The 18,749-nt window shown below is 43.1% G+C and overlaps 1 long non-coding RNA gene, 7 other non-coding genes and 1 pseudogene across 18 annotated transcripts in view; all 9 read right to left on the bottom strand.

The window, feature by feature from the left end:
• The window catches only part of LOC106022182, a 55,113-nt gene that overhangs the window by 24,722 nt on the left and 11,642 nt on the right, over window positions 1–18,749 (bottom strand). For 8 of the 11 annotated variants that reach the window (XR_005871971.1, XR_005871970.1, XR_005871975.1 and 5 more), the window contains 10 exons: window positions 15,246–15,316; window positions 14,826–14,869; window positions 13,210–13,281; window positions 11,021–11,064; window positions 9,267–9,309; window positions 7,880–7,982; window positions 7,503–7,546; window positions 6,148–6,219; window positions 5,739–5,782; window positions 3,256–3,299 (listed from right to left, as the gene is read on the bottom strand). This is a non-coding gene — a long non-coding RNA (uncharacterized LOC106022182). Of the gene's footprint in view, window positions 1–3,255; window positions 3,300–5,738; window positions 5,783–6,147; window positions 6,220–7,502; window positions 7,547–7,879; window positions 7,983–9,266; window positions 9,310–11,020; window positions 11,065–12,797; window positions 12,834–13,209; window positions 13,282–14,825; window positions 14,870–15,245; window positions 15,317–18,749 lie in introns of all 11 variants that reach the window. The other 3 variants (XR_005871972.1, XR_005871979.1, XR_005871973.1) reach the window with 3 other exon arrangements.
• On the bottom strand, window positions 2,395–2,473 carry LOC121134834. The gene has a single exon (XR_005872043.1). It is a non-coding gene; the product is annotated as a small nucleolar RNA SNORD115 (small nucleolar RNA).
• LOC121134825 lies at window positions 3,544–3,622 on the bottom strand. The gene has a single exon (XR_005872034.1). It is a non-coding gene; the product is annotated as a small nucleolar RNA SNORD115 (small nucleolar RNA).
• LOC121134906 lies at window positions 6,012–6,090 on the bottom strand. The gene has a single exon (XR_005872113.1). It is a non-coding gene; the product is annotated as a small nucleolar RNA SNORD115 (small nucleolar RNA).
• LOC121134860 lies at window positions 7,776–7,854 on the bottom strand. Its single transcript, XR_005872069.1, has one exon. It is a non-coding gene; the product is annotated as a small nucleolar RNA SNORD115 (small nucleolar RNA).
• Window positions 9,554–9,632, bottom strand: LOC121134928. The gene has a single exon (XR_005872134.1). It is a non-coding gene; the product is annotated as a small nucleolar RNA SNORD115 (small nucleolar RNA).
• Window positions 11,309–11,387, bottom strand: LOC121134885. The gene has a single exon (XR_005872093.1). It is a non-coding gene; the product is annotated as a small nucleolar RNA SNORD115 (small nucleolar RNA).
• LOC121134886 lies at window positions 13,085–13,154 on the bottom strand (annotated as a pseudogene).
• Window positions 15,111–15,189, bottom strand: LOC121135059. Its single transcript, XR_005872250.1, has one exon. It is a non-coding gene; the product is annotated as a small nucleolar RNA SNORD115 (small nucleolar RNA).

The raw sequence follows: 18,749 nt of genomic DNA, 5'->3' as shown, positions 1-18,749 counted from the left end.
AAACCTCTTAGAAGAGAAAGTACCCTTAGAAGGTACTTAGAAGGAAGTACCCTTGAACAAATTGGTACAGGAGACTGCTTCATGAACATAACACTAGTAGTACAGACACTGAATAGACAATAATGAGACCTTCTGAGACTGAGAAGCTTCTGTAAGGCAAAAGGGACATAGTCAACATGACACAATGACAGCCCACAGAAAGGGAAAAGATATTCACCACCCCAGAAACTGACAGAGGGCTTATCTCCAAAATTGGCAAAGAACTCAAGGAGCAAGTCTCCAAAATACCAAAGGATCCAATTGAAAAGTTGGGGTACAGAACTAACTAGAGAATTCTCAATAGAGGAGTCTAAAATGGATGAGAGACACTTAAGAAAGTGCTCAAAATCCTTAGACATCAGGGAAATGCAAATCAAAACAACTTTGAGATACCATCTCACTCCTGTCAGAATGACTAAAATAAAAAAACACCAATGACAGTTTATGCTGGAGAGGACATGGAGAAAGGGGCACACTACTTCACTGATGGTGGGAGTGCCAACATATACAGCCACTTTGGAGATCAGTATGGAGATTCTTTGGGAAAATGGAATTCAGCCTACCACAATACCCAGCAATTCCATTCTTAGGCATATACCTAAACTATGCACATTCATAGAATAAGGACATTTTTTTTCAGCAATGTTCATAGCAGTATTATTTGTATTAGCCAGAACCTGGAAGCAACCCAGATGCCCCTCAACTGAAGAGTAAATAGAGAAAATGTGGTACATTTCCACAATGGAGTACTATTCAGCAGAAAAAAAGAATGGAATCTTGAACTTTGCAGGTAAATGGATGGTACTAGAAAAAACCATCCTGAGTGAGGTAACCCAGTCACAAAAAGAGAAACATGGTATGTACTTACTCATATATAGATTTTAGATATGGAGCAGGTGATTGCCAGCCTACAACCCCAGAGCCAGAGGGTCTGGGAAATAGGGAGGACCCTAAGAGAGATATGCATGGTACCCCAGAGAAGAGGAATGGGATGGGATTTCCTGAGAGAAAACTTGGTGAAAGAGAGGGGGAGAAAAGGAGAGATGAGTAGGATATTGGAGAGCAGGAAGTTTGACTCAAGGAGCTACTACAGGTTTGAGAAGAAATCCGGCACTATGGATATTTTCAGAGATCTACAAGGATGACACCAACTGGCAAACTAACCAATAATGGAGATGCTAACTTAAATGCCCTTCCCCAATAATGAGATTGATGACTACCATATATGCCATCCTAGAGCTGCCATCCAGTTGCTGATGGAAGCAGACACGCACAGCTAAATACTGAACTGAGGTCCTGGAAACCAGTTGCAAAGAGGGAGGAGTGATGAGCAAAGAAGTCAAGACCTGACTGGTGAAACCAACAGAGGCAGTTGACCTGAACAAGGGGCAACCCTTGGACCCTAGATTGGTGGCTGTGAGACCCAGAATAGGGCCAACCCAGAACTCCTAAACATGGGTGTTAGTGAGGAGGCCTCCTCAATCTATGGGGCCTTGGATAGTAGACCAATATTTAACCCTGGCATACAAATGGACTTTGGGAGCCCACTCCACATGGAGGGATGCTGTCTCTGCATGGATTCATGGTGGAGGGACTAGACCCTTCCTGGGATAATATGACAGACTTTGAATATTCCCCATGGAGGGCCTCACCCTCCCTGTGGAGCAGAGGGGGAATGATGTCGGGGGTTAGTGCGTTGGTGGGGGGGGAGGAGGATGGGAGCATGAAAGAGCTGGGATTGATATGTCAAGCTTGTTTCTGATTTAAATAAAATAAAAAAATGGAAAAAAGTTCCTCTATCCCTGTGCTGTGAACCACGAAACACTGAGGATTGTGACACCACTCCCTGGGTCCTCACATGCAGTTACTGCTCAGGTTTTAATGTCAAAGTCCTCTGGAATTTTCCAAGGAAGGGCAATTTTGATTTCCATTGTGGATATATAGCCCTAATGGTTAGGGAATTCCAATAAGAAACACATAGCAGATGCTGTGGGCAAAAATCATTAGATTCATAAACTGTCAGATATTTCAGTAGGTAAAGGACCAGGAACTTTACTTTTACCCAGGCCCTTGGCTGGTGTTTCCATTTTCTTGAAAGGTCTGATGTTTTGGAATTGAATTCATCATTGTAGATCACTGGAAGACCCAGAGAAGATGGGTACATTAGCAGTGTGTTGGCCATAAGACAAGGTACCATGAGTAGAGATATAGAGCATCTATGCTTTACTACAGATGTTGACCTGGACCTCATAGCATAATCCAGATAAGGACACAGAGGTTTGGTATTGAGATTTTTTGAATTAGAAGAAAGGCCCGAGGAGACTAGGCCCCAATTTCTACCCTGTCCTTTAGCCTGGGCCTCAGCATAATCCTCTTGAGCATGAATTTCATGTCATCACCTCTTTTTGTGACATTGGCTTGCCATCATAGACCTGAGGTCACAGCTATAGCTGATAGTGGGACAAAAACACATCCTAGAGGGTAGGCCTCAGCAAGCTGCAGATAAAAGGTCACCCCACTTTAACCTCCTGCAAGGGATGAAACAGAATCAGTTCAATTCATCAAGGCAACATTTGGGGATACAGAAAGGGCATGTGAAGGTCAAAGAAGCCCGACAGGCGCAGTGTCTAAACACCCAATGCTCTCAAGCAGGAAAATTTGGGCACTTGATAATCAGTGGCACATGGGTGGTATGAAAACCTTAAGTGGTAGATCCTTGTCTGCTGACCCAAGAAGATTTCATGCCATCAGTTGATATATGCTTAACCTCCTATTATTAGACGCCAGACTCTTGGGAAGACATGATACAGGGCTCTTGAAACAATTCAGCATCTGACTCCTGACTGCTCCTGACAAGGACCAAGACTGGTTATGTGCTGCACATTGCATGGCACTATCACATTTCCCTCTGAAAATCCATGACAAATCATCAGTATAGGAAGAATACCCTCAAGGTTCTTATTTACACAAGTACAGCCTGCTTTGGATGCCTGCCACTGATCTCTGGGGGTATTTCTTATCACAGTAGTGAGGGAAATCTGTTGAGCTTGGAATAGCATGCATACAGATGAAATCCCATGCCACAGATGTGTGGTGAGCCAGTCTTGACATGATAAAGAGCCCATGGATCTGAGGTCACTAAGAGAGTTTCATTTAAGTAGGTGAAGACCAAGGACCTAGAGAGAGCTAGGCTCTAGGACTAACATTTCCACTTACCTGAAGGTCTCATGAATGGGATTCCAAGACAGCATCCTGGATCACTGAAAGTCAGAAGAGAAGAGGAGAGCATGAGCAGTGTGCTGGACCCTGGCAGACTTGACACATGTAAAGTGACACAACAAGTGTCTTCTGAGGCAGGACTCATGCTCTCCTAAATAAGAGAACCTGGACCTCACAGGATTCATCAGAGAGGGAAACACTGCTGGGTGAATGAGGGTCTGTGCACTGGCCTATGAGAATGGTCTGAGTAGACTAGGGCCCCATTTCTTCCCTGACCTTTAGCCTGGGCCTCAGCGTAACCCTACTGAGCATGATTTATATGCCATTACCTCTCTTCATGACATTGGTTTGCCATCATAGACCTGGATCCTCAGAAGGCAGAGCTATACTTGATAGTGGGACACAAACTGTGATGCTTAACAGAATGGCAAATACCATCTAGCATGAAGGTCTCGGTAAGCTTTGGACAAATGGTCAGCAGGCATTAGGCTCCTGAATGGCATCAAGCAGAATCATAAGTTTTACCCTTCAGTGGATTCACCCTCAACCTCACTTCCTGCATTCATAGCATTAGCTGACAGACCATTGGCAAGACAGATTATAGGTCTTGTGAAAACATGTTAGCTTCTGATCATGCACTGTGTCATACATGGTTCAAGAGTTGTCATCTGCTGTTCTTTGCACAGCACCTTACAGTCTCCCTCTGAAATCACTTTCAAATAAGCAGAGTATGATGCTTACACTCAATGTTCTTAATTGCCCAAGCACTACCTGCCTAGATTCCCTACACAGGATTTCTTGGCACATTCCTTATCACCTGAGCATCAAATGCCTTTGCAGCTTGGGATGTCATTCATGTGTTTGAAATTCCATGCAACTGACAGACCATTGGGAAGGCATATTTTAGGTCTGGTGAAAACATTATAGCATCTGATCATACACTGTGTCTTACAAGGTCCAAGACCATTCATCTCCAGTTCTTTGCACAGCGCTATCCCATTTCCCTCTGACATCACTGCCTAATAACCATTATAAGGTGCATAACCTCAAGGCTTTTTGTTACCCATTCATGGCCTGCTTAGGATACCTACACCTGTACTCTTCGCCCATTCCTTATCTCATATGCAATGGAAGCCTTTGCAGTGCAGATTCCCAGGATGACAAACACCATCTAGCATGTAGGTCTTGGCGAGCTTTGAACAAATGGTAAGCTGGCATTAGACTTCATCAAGGGATCAAGCAGAATGAGTTGTCTTAGTCTAGGAAAATTTTGGGTGCCTAAAGTTGCAAGTCAGTGTCAGCAGAATTTCAATGCCCAGGTTTCTAATGCCCAAATTCTGTATTATGATAATTAGGGGCATTGATAATCAGTGCTTTGGGGTACATAATGATAAATTTTCAATTGTGGTTACCTGTTTGCCACCCCTAGCCAAGTTTAACCCTTCAAATGTTTCACCCTCATCCTCACTGCAGGCTTTCATTGCATTGGGTAACAGACCATTGGAAAGGCATATTATAGGCCTGGTGAAAACATTTTACCATCTGATAATGCACTGTGTCTTTCAAGGTTCAAGACATCTCATCTGCTCTGCACAGCACTATTGCATTTCCCTCTGACATCATTGACTACTCACCATTGTAGGATGCATAACCTCTAGTTTCTTAATTGCCCAAGCACCGCATACATTGTATCCCTTCACCTGTTCTCTTGGCTAATTCCTTATCACATGAAGGATGGAGGCCTTTATAGCTTGGGATGTCATTCATGTCTTTGAAATTTCATGCCACTTATGTGTGGTGAGTGCGTCTCCACATGGTGATGAGCCTGTGCATCAAGGCAATAGTGGAATGCCTGGCCAGATACACACTGTCAAATTTACTCATGTTACCTAATGCCTGCATAGAAGGACAAGTTCACTAATCCTAACCAAAAAAGGTATCTGAGTTTGGCTAACTGATATGTACATTAGTCCACTAGAACACTGTGAGTCTCTGTCTCCCTTTTGAGCACCAGAAAGGTAACCTAGTGATCTCCCTGCAGTCCCGGGCCTGCACACTGGACACTCCTGAGCACCATCTATGCAAGTTTGGAGCATGAAAACTTCCTAACACAGTGAGAACATGAAGCTCTTGTCCCAGCAGTAACAATCAGTATGGAAGGTATTTGAAGAACACATTCACCTATCAATGAGCTGTGCAAGGAAAATGGCCTGAACGTCATGACCCATTCCTTGTGAACTACCTCTTCGAACAGTCACTGCTCAGTTACCCAATACCTACTACTTGGAATTCTAAAAGACAAGGAACTTTGAATTACTATCCTTTTATCATGGTCTTAGGCCTAGGGGATTCCCAAAAGGAAGGGAGAGGCCAAGTTCTATGGCTTAAATGTCACTGGATTCCTAGAAGGTCATGCTTTCTAATGTTTGAAGGCAGCTATCCAAAACAGACCTGGCACTTAAGCTGATCTTTCCACTTACCTGAAGGTGAAATTATTGGGGCACCAAGTCTGCACATTGGATCACTGAAATGCAAAAGAGAAAGATGGACATGAGCAGCCAGCATTGACATACATGGATTGCCCCAAGTAGTGCTTTCTGAGGCAGGACTCATGCTTTCCTATAGAAGAGCATGTGGACCTCAAAGGATTCCTCAGACATGGAACCACTTCTGGGTGAATGAGAGCCTGTGCACTGGCCTATGAGAATGGCCTGAGTAGACTAGGCCCCCATTCTCCCCCTGTACTTTAGCCTGGGCCTCAGTGTAATCATATTGAGCATGATTTTTATGTCACCACCTCTCTTCATGACATTTATTTGTCATCATAGACCCAAGTCCTATGAAAGGCATAGCTATACCTGATAGTATGACACAAACAGTGTTGCTTACCAGGATGACAAAGACCATCTAGAAGGAAAGTCTCGGCTAGCTTCGGACAAATGGTCAGCCGGCATTAGGCTCCTGCATTGGATCAAGCAGAATCAGTTCTCTTATTCAAGGAAAATTTAGCATCACCAAAAGGTCATGTAGTGTCAGAGGAATTGAAATGCCCAGCTTCTGAACACCCAAACTCTCTACACGAAAGTTGGAGGTAATTGTTAATTAAAGTCATGGAAGAGATCATGAAATATTTCAATGCTTCTTACCTGTTTGCTACCCGTAGACAAGTTTAACCCTTCAAATATTTCATCCTCATCCACACTGCCTGCATTCATAGCATTAGCTGACAGACCATTTACAAGGTATATAATAGGTCTGCTGAAAACATTTTACATTCTGATCAGGCAATGTTTCTTATAAAGTCCAAAACCATTCATGTCCAGTTCTTTGCAAAGATCTATCCCATTTCACTCTGACATCACTGCCTAATCACCATTGTAAGATGCGTACCCTCAAGGTTCTTTATTGGCCAATCACCACCTGCTAGGATACCTACACCTGTACTCTTGGCCCATTTCTTATGACAGTTGCAATGGAAGCATTTGCACCATAGGATGTTATTCGTGTGTTAGAAATTCCATGCCAGTGATGTGTGGTAATTGTGTCTCTACATAGTGATGCGTCTTTTCATCTAGGCAAAGAAGGGAATGCCTGGCCAGATGAACCCTATCTAATTGCCTCAATTAGGCTGAAGCTTGCATGGCAGGCCAAGTTCATAAACCCTAAGGAAAGGAAAACGTATCTGTGTTTGTCTAACTGATATGTACATCTGTGCACTAGATTACTGTGCACGTCTGTCTGCCTTATGAGCCCCAGAGAAGTAACCAAATGATCTCCTTGCATTTGAGGGCCTACAAGGTAAACATTCTTAAGTGCCATGTTCACAATTTTGGAGCATGTCACACTCCTGACACAGCAAGAACTTGAAACTCTGGCCCCCGCAGTAACATACAGCATGGAAGTTAGACAGACACACCAAGTCTGTTATTTCAAGATCACAATAACCTATCACTGAGCTATGCAAGTGAGAAGCCCTGAACATACTGACCTAAGCATTTTGACCCACCTCCCAGTCCAGTCACTGCTCTGTTTCTCAAAACCTAGTATTTGGAATTGCACAAGAATTGCAGTTTAAATGAACATCCTGGTCTCATGGGTTTATGGGTAGGTGATTACCAAAAAGAAGGGAGAGCACAGTTTTAGTGCTGCAAGTTTCACTGTATTTCTGGATGGTCATGCATTTCAATTTTTGAATGCACAACTCCAGGATAGAGCCAGGCACTTAGGCTGATCTTTCCACTTACCTGAAGGTCTCATGAATGGGGCACCATGTTGGCATCTGGGATCACTGAAATACAGAAGAGAAGAGATGGACATGAGCAGAGTGCTGATGCCTGGCATCTTGACACATGTACAGTGCCAAAAGACCCTTCTGATACAGGCTCAGTGTTCCTCTAAACAAGAGGAACTCAACTTCACAGGATTCTCAAGAGAAGGAAACACTGTTGGGTAAATTAGGACCTGTGTACTGGCCTATGAGAAGACTAGGACCCCATTTCTCCTCTGTCCTTTAGCCTGGACATCAGAATAATTATATTGAGCATGATTTATATGTCATCACCTCTCTTCCTGACATTGTTTTGGCTTCCTAGACCCTTGTCCTCAGAAAGCATAGCTATACCTGGTCGTGGGTCACAAACAGTGCTACTTTCCAGGACGACAAAGCCCATCTAGAAGATAGTTCTCCTCGAGCTTTGGACAAATATTCAGTCGACATTAGGCTCCTGCAAGGAATCAAGCAGAATCAGTTCCCTTATTCAAGGCACCGTATGCGGTGCCAAAAAATCATGAGATTGTCAGACGAACTGCAATGCCCAGCTTTGGACACCCAAAATCTCTAGCACAATAGTTTTGGGCAATTGTTCATCAAAGCTGTGAAAGAGTTAATGAAAATTTTAATAGTGGTTACCTGTTTTCTACCCCTATACAAGTTTAACCCTTCTAATGTTATAACCTCATCTTCACTGCCTGCATTCATAGCATTAGATGACAGATCATTGGGAAGGAATATTATAGGTCTGATGAAAATATTTTAGCTCCTGAGAAGTCACTGTGTCTTACAAGGTTCAAGACCATTCATCTCCAGTTCTTTGCACAGCTCTATCCCATTTCCCTCTGACATCACTGCCCAATCAATATTTGAAGATGAGTAACCTCGAGGTTCTTTATTTGACAAGCACTGCCTGCCTATGATACCTACACCAGTACTCTTGGCCCGTTCCTTATCACATATGCAATGGAAGCCTTTGCACATTTTGATGTGATTCATGGGGTTGAAATTCCATGCCACTGTTGATTTGTGAGTGGGTCTCCACATGATGATGAGCCTGTGATTCTAGGCAAAAAGTGGAATGCGAGGCCAGTTGAACCCTGTCTAATTGCCTTATGTAGCCTGATGCCTGCAAGGCAGGTCAAGTTCACTAATCCTAACCAAATGAAAAGTTATGTGAGTTTGCCTAACTGATATGTATATTGTGCACTAGAATACTGTGTGCATCCGTTTGCTTTATGAGCCTGAGAAAAGCAAACTTGTGATCACCCTGCCATTGAGAGCCTGCATAGTGGAAATTCCTGCGCACCATCTTTGCAATTTTGAGCATATCACCATCAGGACACAGTGAGAACAAGAAGTCTTTTTGCCCTGCTGTAGTAATCAGCATGGGAGCAAGATTGACACCCCAAGCCAGGAATTTCAAGATAACATTTAACTATATCTGAGCTGTGAAAGGCACAAGGCCTATATATCCTGACCCAAATGTGGTGTCCCATTTCCCTGAACAGTCATTGCTCTATTTCCCCATACCTACTGTTTGGAATTCTACAAGAAAAGGCATTTTAAGATGCCATCCTTTTCTCATGGGGATAGGCCTAGGGGATTCCTAAAATGAAGGATGACCACATGTTCTGTGCTGCAACTGTCACTGGATTCCTAGAGGTCATTCTTTTTTAATATTTGAAGGAAAATATCCAAAAGAGGTTTAGGCACTTAAGCTGGTCTTTCCACTTACCTGAAGGTGAAATGTCTGGGGACCAGCCAAGCATCCTGGATCACTGAAATGCAGAACAGAAGAGATAGACATGAGCAGAATGCTGATGACAGCCAGCACTGACATACATATATTTTCCCAACAAGTGCCTTCTGAGGCAGGCTCAGTGGCCTCCTAAAGAAGAGCACCTGGACCTCACAGGATTCCCCAGACAGGGAGACACTGATGCGTGAATGAGGGCCTGTGTACTCACCTATGAGAATGGCCTGATTAGACTAGGCACCCATTTCTCCTCTGTCCTTTAGCATGGGCCTCAGAGTAATCCTATTGAGCATGATTTTTATGTCATCACCTCTCTTCATGACATTGGCTTGCCATCATAGACCCAGGTACACAGAAGGCATAGCTATACCTGATAGTGTGTCACAAACAGTGCTGCTTACCAGGATGACAAAGACCATCTAGAAGGTAAGTCTCGGCAACCTTTGGACAAATGGTCACCTGGGATTTGGCTCCTGCATGGGATCAAGCAGGATCAGGTCTCAAAGTCAAGGAAAATTTTGGGGTGCCAAATTGTCATATCTGTGTCATCAGAATTGTGATGCCCTTCTTCTGAACACCCAAATACTCGAGTATGCTAATTGGGGGCATTTGATAATCAAAGCCGTGAAAGAGATAATGAAAATTTAATGGTGTTTTCCTGTTTGCCAACCATAGCGAAGTTTAACACTTCACTTGTTTCAACCTCTTCCTCACTTCACATATTCATAGCATTAGCTGACAGACCATTGTGAAGTCGTATTACAGGTCTGGTGAAAATAATTTAGCTTCTGATCATGCACTGTGTCATAAAAGGTACAACCTGTCATTTGCTGTTCTTTGCACAGCACTATCCCATTTCCCTCTGAAATCACTGCCTAGTCACCATTGTTAGATGCATATCCTCAAGGTTCTTTACTGCCCAAGCACTGCTTGCTTAGGATACCTACACTTGTACTCTTGGTCCATTCCTTATCACATATACAATGGAAGCTATAGCAACGTGGGATGCCATGCATATGGTTGAAATTCCATGCCACTGATGTGTGGTGAGTGGGTCTCCATATGATGCTGAGCCTCTGCATCTAGCCAAAGGGGTGAATGCTTGGCCAGATGCACCCTGTCAAATTGCCTCATGTGGCCTGACACCTGCATGGCAGGACAAGTTCACTAATCCTAACAAAATGAAAAGATATCTGAGTTTTCCTAACTGATATCTATGTTTGTGCACTAGAAAACTGTGAGTCTCCATTTGCTTTATGAGCCCAAGAAATGTAACCAAGTGTTCTCTTGCTGTTTACGGCCTGCATAGTGGAAATTCATGAGTGCCACCTTTGCAGACAAAGCAAGAACATGAAGTTTTTGCCGTGGCAGTAACATCAGCATGGGAGATAGATAAACACCCCAAGCCACGAATTTCAAGATCATATTTATCTATCACTGCGCTGTGTAAGAGACAGGACCTGTACATCCTGAACCAATCCTGGACTCCCATTTCACCGATCAGTCACTGCTCTGTTTCCCAATACCTAATATTTGGAATTCTACAAGAAAATTCAGTTTGAAATACCATCCTTTTCTCATGGCAATAGGCCTAGAGGATTCCCAAAAGCAAAGAGATCACAAGTTTTGTGTTGCATGTGTCACTTGATTCCTAGAAGGTCATGCTTTGTCATATTTGAAGGCAGACATCCAAAAGAGGAGACCGAGGCACTTAAGCGGGTCTTTCCACTTACCTGAAGGTGAAATGATTGGGGCACCAAGTCTGCATCCTGGATCACTGAAATGCAGAAGAGAAGAGATGGACATGAGCAGAGGGCTGATGCAGGCCAGCATCGACATACATAGATCGCCCCAACAAGTGCCTTCTTAAGCAGGCTCAGTGGTCATATAAAGAAGAGCACCTGGACATCACAGTTTTCCCCAGACAGGAAAACATGTCTTGTTGAATGAGGGTCTGTGTACTGGCCTATGAGAACTGCTTGCACAGACAAGGCCCCCATTTCTCCCCAGTTCTTTAGCCTGGGCTTCAGTATAATCCTTTAAATCATGGTTTTTATATCATCACTTCTCTTTTTAACATTGTTTTGCCACTAAAGACCCAGGTCCTCAGAAGGCATAACTATACCTGATAGTTGGACACAAATAGTGCTGCTTACTAGGATTACAAATACCATGTAGGATTTAGGTCTTCATGATCTTTAGACAAATGGTCAGGTGGCATTAGGCTCCTGCAAGGTATCAAGCAGAATCTGTACTCTTGTTCAAAGATAATTTTCTATTGCCAAAATATCATATCCATGTAAGAGGAATTGCAATTCCCAGTTGCTGAAGGTCCAAACAATCGAGCATGATAATTGGGGGCATTTGGTAATCAAAGTCGTGGAAGAGATAATGAAAAATTTAAATGTTGGTTTACCTGTTTGTCACCCCTAGACAAGTTTAACCCTTCACTTGTTTCAACTTCATCCACACTGCCTGAATTCATAGCATTAGCTGACTGATCATTGTGAAGGCATATTTTAGGTCTGGTGAAACATTTTTGCATCTGATCATGCACTGTGTCATATAAGGTCCAACCTGTCATCTGCTGTTCTTTGCACAGCACTATACCATTTCCTTCTGAAATCATTGCCTAATAACTACAGTAAGATGGATTCACTCAAAGTTCTTAATTTCCCAAAAACAGCAGACTTAGGATGCATACACACTTTCTCTTGGCATATTCTTCATCAAATGAGCAAAGAAAGACTTTGCTGCTTGGCATGCCATTTATGTGGTTGAAATTCCATGACACTCATGTGTTTGAACGGGTCTCCACATGATGATGAGCCTATGCATCTAAGCAAAGAAGGGGATCACAGGGTAGATACATCCTGTCAAATTCTCTCATGTGTCCTGATGCCTGCATGGCAGAACAACTTCATTAAGCTTAACAAAAGGAAAAGGTATCTGAGTTTGCCTAACTGATATGTTCATTAGTGCACTAGAAATTTGTGAGTCTCAGGTCTGCTTTATGAGCCCCAGAGGAATAACCAATTGAATTCCCTGTAGTTGATGTCCTGCAAGGTGGATATTCTCAAGTCCCCCCTTTGCAAGTTTGGAGCATGTCACCCTCCTGACACAGAAAGAACATGAAGATCCTGCCCCTGCAGTAGCAATCAGCAAGGGAGGTAGAAAGACACCCCAAGGCAGGAATTTCAAGTTCACATTCAGCTATCACTGAGCTGTGCAAGGTTCAGGGCCTGAATGTCCTGAAACAATCCTTGTGTCCCACCTCCCCCAACAGTCACTGCTCTGTTTCCCAATACCTACTACTTTGAATTCCACAAGACAAGGTAGTTTGAAATAGCACCCTTTAATCATTTTAGGCCTAGGGGATTCCCAAAAGGAAGGGAGAGCACACGTTTTGTGTCTTAAGTGTCACTGGATTCCTAGAATGTCATGCTTTCTAATATTTGAAGGCAGAGATCTAAAAGATACTGAGGAACTTAACCTGATCATTCCACTTACCTGAAGTTGAAATGACTGGGGCACCAAATTTGCATCCTTGATCACGAAAATACAGATAGAAGAGATGGACATGAGCAGAATGCAGATGCCGGCCACCATTGACATACATAGATTGCCCCAACAAGTGCCTTCTGAGGCAGGCTCAGTCCTTTCCTAAAGAAGAGCACCTGTACCTCACAGGATTTCACAGAGAGGGAAACATTGCTGGGTGAATGAGGGCCTGTGTACTGGCTTATGATTAAGACCTGAGTAGACTAGGCCTTCATTTCTACCTTGTCCCTTAGCCTGGGCCTCAGTGTAATCATGATTTTTATGTCATCACCTCTCTGCCTGACATTGGTTTGTCATCATAGACCTGTGTCCTCAGAATGTGTAGCTATACCTGATAGTGGACACAAACAGTGCTACTTACCAGTCTGATAAAGACTATCCACCAGGTATGTCCCTGAGAGCTTCAGACAAATATTCAGCCAGCATTAGAGTCCTGTAAGGGATCAAGCAGAATCAATTGTTTTAGTCAAGGAAAATTTTGGCACGCTGATAATTGTAAGTCAGTGTCAGCAGAATTGCATGCATATCTTAATGCCCAAATCTCAATCTACATAACTGGGGACAATTACTAATCAATGCCATGGAGGAGATAATGACAAATATATATTTTGTTTCCTGTTTGCCATACCTAAACAATTTTAACCCTTCACTTGTTTCACCCTCATCCTCACTTCCGGCATCCATTGCAGTACCTGTCGGAGCATTAGGAAGGCTTATTATAGGTCTGCTGAAAACATTTTAGCATATGATCATGCACTGTTTCTTACAAGGTCCAAGAAATCTCATCTGCTGATATTTGTGCAGCTCTATACCATTTCCCTGTGACATTTCTGCCTAACTACCATTGTGGGATGTGTACCTTCAAGGTTATTAATTATACAAGCACTGCCTGCTTAGGGTCTCTTCACCTGTTCCCTTGGCCCATTCCTTATCATATGAGTGATGGAGGCCTTTGCAGCTTGGGATTCATTCATGTGTTTGAAATTCTGTGCCACTGATGTGTGGTGAGTTGTTTTACACATGATGATGAGCCCGTGCATATAGGCAAAGAGGGGAATGCCTTGCCAGATGCATGCTGTCAAATTGCCTCATGTTGCCTGTTGCCTGCATGGCAGGACAAGTTCACTAATCCTAACAACAGGAAAAGTTATCTGAGTTTGCCTGACTAATAAGTCCATTAGTGCACTAGAAAAATGTGAGTCTCTATCTCATTTTGACCCCTAGAAAAGTAACCTAGTTATCCCTTTGCAGTCCATGGCCTGCACAAAAAACACTTCTGAGCACCATGTTTTCAGGGTTGGAGCATGTCACCCTCCTGATGCAGTGAGAACATGAAGCTCTTGCCCCGGCAGTAACGTCAGCATGGGAGGTAGATTGACATCCCAAGGCAGAGATTTCAAGGTAATAATCACCTATCACTGACTGAGCAACGGAGAATGCCTGAAAGTCCTGACCAAAACATTTTGGCCCTCTTCCCAGTCCAGTCACTGCTCTGTTTCTCAATACCTACTATTTGGAATTCCACAAGAAAAGCAGTTTGACTTAACATCCTGGTCTCAAGGGCTTATGGTACGTGATTCCCATCTTTCAAAATTTGGAGTATGTCAAACTCCTGACACAGCAAGAACATGAAGCTCTTATCCCAGAAGTAACAATCAAAATGGGAGTTAGATAGACACCCCAAAGTTCGTATTTGCCTATGACTAAGCTGTGCACATTACAGGGCCCATGAACCACCTCCCTGTCCAGTCTCTGCTCTGTTTCTCAATATCTACTGTTTGCTATTCTACAAAGGCAGGGTAGTTTGAATTGCCATCCTGGTCTCATGGGCTTAGGACAAAAGGATTCCCAAAAGGAAGGGAGAGCACAAGTTCTGTGCTGCAAGTGTCACAGGAATCCTTGAAGGTCATGCTTTTCAGTTTTTGAAGGCAAAGCACCTGGACAGAGCCAGGCCCTTAGGCTAATATTTCCACTTACCTGAAGGTCTCATGACTGGAGCAGTAAGTCAGCATCCTGGATCACTGAAATGCAGAAAAGAAAAGATGGACATGAACAGTGGGTTGATGCCTGGCAGCCTTAATACATGTAGAGTGCCACAAGTGCCTTCTGAGGCAGGCTCTGTGCTCTCCTAAAGAAGAGAACCTGGACCTCCTACGATTCCCCAAACGTGGAAACACTGCTGGGGTAATGAGGCCCTGTGTACTGGCCTATGGGAAAGGTCTGACTATACTTGGTCCTGATTTCTCCACTGTCTTTTAGGCTGGGCCTCAGCGTAATCATATTGAGCATGATTTTTATGTCATCACCTCTCTTCGTGACTTTGGTTTGTCAAAATCAACCCAGGCCTTCAGAAGACATCGCTATACCTGATAGTTGAAAACAAACAGTGCTGCTTACCAGGATGCTAAGACCATCTTGCTGGGATGTCTAGGCATGCTTCAGATAAATGGTCAGCTGGCATTAGGGTCCTGCAAGGGATAAAGCAGAGTCACATCTTTTAGTCAAGACAAATTTTGGGGCATCACAATGGGCAAAATGAGACTTACTTTTATGTTCTGGGAAGCAACCAAAGGCAACAGCAATAGCCTACATTGCTTGGGGAGTTTCTTGGACTCTTAACTCTGTCTGCTTTCATTTCCTAGAGTCATCAGAAACAACTTAGAATAGTTTGTTCTCCTGAACTTTTGGAAACTATAAGTCTAACATCAGGCCTTTGATAGGATGATGGAATCTTCTGAAGGCCACTAGGGGAGAATCTATTCTTTATCTCTCTCCTTAACTTGTGAATATCTGATTCCTACCTATACTCTCACATTGTATTCCATCTGTACATATCTGCATCCAAATTTCCCTCTATATAAGGAGTCAAGTCATCCTGGTTTGGAACCCACTCTAATGGTTTAATTTAAATTTTAGAGCTAGTATGAAGCTGGGATTTCCTCATATGAACTTGGGGGTAGGGAGAGGCAAACAATTTGGTATGCAGCATATCCTCTGAAGAGAAGCTTTTAATTTTGGTGAAATTCAATATTATTCTTGTCATTCGAATTTTAGGGTCATATTTAAGGCATCATTGCTAACTCCATGGCCATGAAATTTACCCCTACATATTCTTCTAAGAATTTTTTTCTCTTTTTTAATTTTTTATTATTTATTTTTAAATTTAAATGTAAATTAGAAACAAGGTTGCTTCACATGCCATTTCCTGGTCCCTCTCCATTTCCCTCCCCTCTTCCCGTGCCCTCCCACCAACCCCTCCAATATCCCCCCATTTCCCCAGGGAGGTTTCCCCATGGGGGTGTCCATAGTCTGTCATTTCATCCAGGGCAGGGCCTTGACCCTCCCAAAGATTTCAGGGTGAGAGTGCATCTCACACTGTTGGATGGGAGACCAAAGTCCAATTGCATAACCAGAATAAATAGTGATCTACTGCCCAAGGCTCAATAGATTACCTAGGCCTCCTCATTGACACCCACATTCAGGGGTTTTCCATCAGACCCGTGCTGGATTCCCAGGCATCAGCCTGGGATCCAAGAGCTAACCTTTGTCAGGTTAGCTGTTTCTGGGGGTTAAACCAGCCCAGTCTTAAACCCTTTGCTCATCAGTCCTCCTTCTCTGTCACTGGATTTCTTGAGTTCAGCTTAGTGCTTGGCCGTGGGAGTGTGCCTCTTCTTCCATCAGCCACTAAATGAAGGTTCTGTTTCCCAGACTCTCTGGCCATGGGATTGTAGGCTGGCTCTCCCCAGATCTATGTCTAAAGTCCATATATGAGAGAGTACATGACTCTCTTTTTGAGACTGGGTTACCTAGCTCAGGATGGTTTATTCCAGTGCCATCAATTTGCCTGCAAATCTCAGAATTCCATTGGTTTTTTTTTCTGCTGAATAGTACTCCATTGTGTAAATGTACCACATTTTCTCTATCCACTCTTTGGTTGAGGGGCATCTAGGCTGCTTCCAATTTCTGGCTATTACAAATAATGCTGTTATGAACATGGTGAAACAGACATCCTTGTTGTATGAATCTGTATCTTTTGGTTATATGCCTAAGAGTGGAGTTGCTGGATCTTGTGGTAGGTTTATTCCCATTTTTTTGAGGAATCTCCATACTGATTTCCAAAGTGGCTGAGCAAGTTGGCACTCCCACCAGTAATGGAGGAGTTTTTCCCTTTCACCACATCCTCTCCAGCTTAAATTGTCCTTGGTGTTTTTGATTTTAGCCCTTCTGACAGGAATGTGTTGGTATCTCAGATTTGTTTTGATTTGCATTTCCCGGATGGCTAAGGATGTTTTACACTTTCTCAAGTGCCTGTCAGCCATTTTAGACTCCTCTATTGAAAATTCTCTATTTAGTTATTCAGCCCACTTTTTAATTGGATCCTTTGGTGTTTTGGAGACTTGCTTCTTGAGTTCTTTGTAAATTTTGGAGATCAGCCCTCTGTCAGATGCGGGGTTAGTGAATATTTTTTCCCATTCTGTGGGCTGCCTTTTTGTCTTGCTGACTGTGTCCTTTGCCTTACAGAAGCTTCTCAGTTTCAGGAGGTCCCATTTATTAATTGTTGATCTCACTGTCTGTGCTACTGGAAGCTGTTTCCTGTACCAATTAGATCAAGGGTCCCACCCACTTTCAGTGGTTCAGTGTGGCTGGATTTATGTTGAGGTCTTTGATACATTTGAACTTAAATTTTGTGCATGGTGATAAACATGGATCAATCTGCATTCTTCTACATGCCAGCCTCCAGTTATGCCAGCACCATTTGTTGAAGATGCTTTCATTTTTCCGTTGTATATTTTTAGCTTCTTTGTCAAAATCAGATGTTCATACATGTGTGGGTTAATATCAGGGTTTTCAATTCAATTCCATTGGTCTACCTGTCTATTTTTGTGCCAATACCAAGCTGTTTTCAGGACTATAGTTCTATAGTAGATGGTGATGCCTCCAGACATTGCCTTGTTGAACAGGGTTGTTTTGGCTCTCTTGGGTTTTTCCATACAAAATTGATTATTGTTCTTTCAAGGTCTGTGAAGAATTGTGCTGGGATTTTAATGGGGATTGCATTGAATCTGTAGATTGCTTTTGGCAGGATTGCCATTTTTAATTCATTGATCCTACCTATCCAAGAGCATAGGAGATCTTTCCATTTTCTGAGGGCTTCTTTAATTTCTTTCTTTAAATATTTAAAGTTTTTGTGATACAGGTCTTTCACTTGTTTGGTTAGCATTACCTCAAGGTATTTTATGTTGTTTGTGGCAATTGTAAAGGGTGATGTGTAGGAGGAAACCGTGTGCTACCATTAGCCATGTGACTTATTAGAGGCCCATACAGATGAGGTAATAAAAGAGCAGTTTACCACACTGCGAACCACACCCACTTTTTGTGTGACTAAAGACATATATGGATGTAGGTGGTAAACTACATCACTAGCCAGGCCCACTTTTGGGCATGGCTAGGGGCGTTATGGGGGAAGATATAAAAGACTGAACAAGGGAATTCTCTCTTTTTTTTCCAGCTTTCGTGTTCCAGTTCATTGGCGGAAAATTATTCGGCTCAGTTGGGTTACTAGTTTGGTCTCTTGTGAGTAATGTCTACAATAAATACTTATTTTTACTTTCAGTAACTGTGCTGTTTATTGTTGCATCATCATTTTGGTGTCAGAACTTCCAGAACTCGGATCCAGAAAGCGGCTGCTCCTCAGCCTGACCAGGCACATGTGGACTCTCCTTTTGCTACGTTCCCCACCACTTCTCTCAGCAAGGCACGATTTCTGCCACCAGGAGCCAGTACCTTCTACCTGCCAGTAAGATTAAATGGTATTCTGAGATTTCTCTCTTGGCCACGTGCTCTTTCACTGGCAACCTGCTGATTTCTGCCTGAATAAAACTCCACTGGTAACAAACTTAA

Source organism: Mesocricetus auratus, unplaced genomic scaffold (genome assembly GCF_017639785.1).
Source record: "Mesocricetus auratus isolate SY011 unplaced genomic scaffold, BCM_Maur_2.0 Super-Scaffold_100030, whole genome shotgun sequence".
Taxonomy (NCBI): Eukaryota; Metazoa; Chordata; class Mammalia; order Rodentia; family Cricetidae; genus Mesocricetus; species Mesocricetus auratus.
The sequence above is the reverse complement of the archived record's forward strand: the minus strand, read 5'-3'. Positions and strand labels throughout refer to the sequence as shown.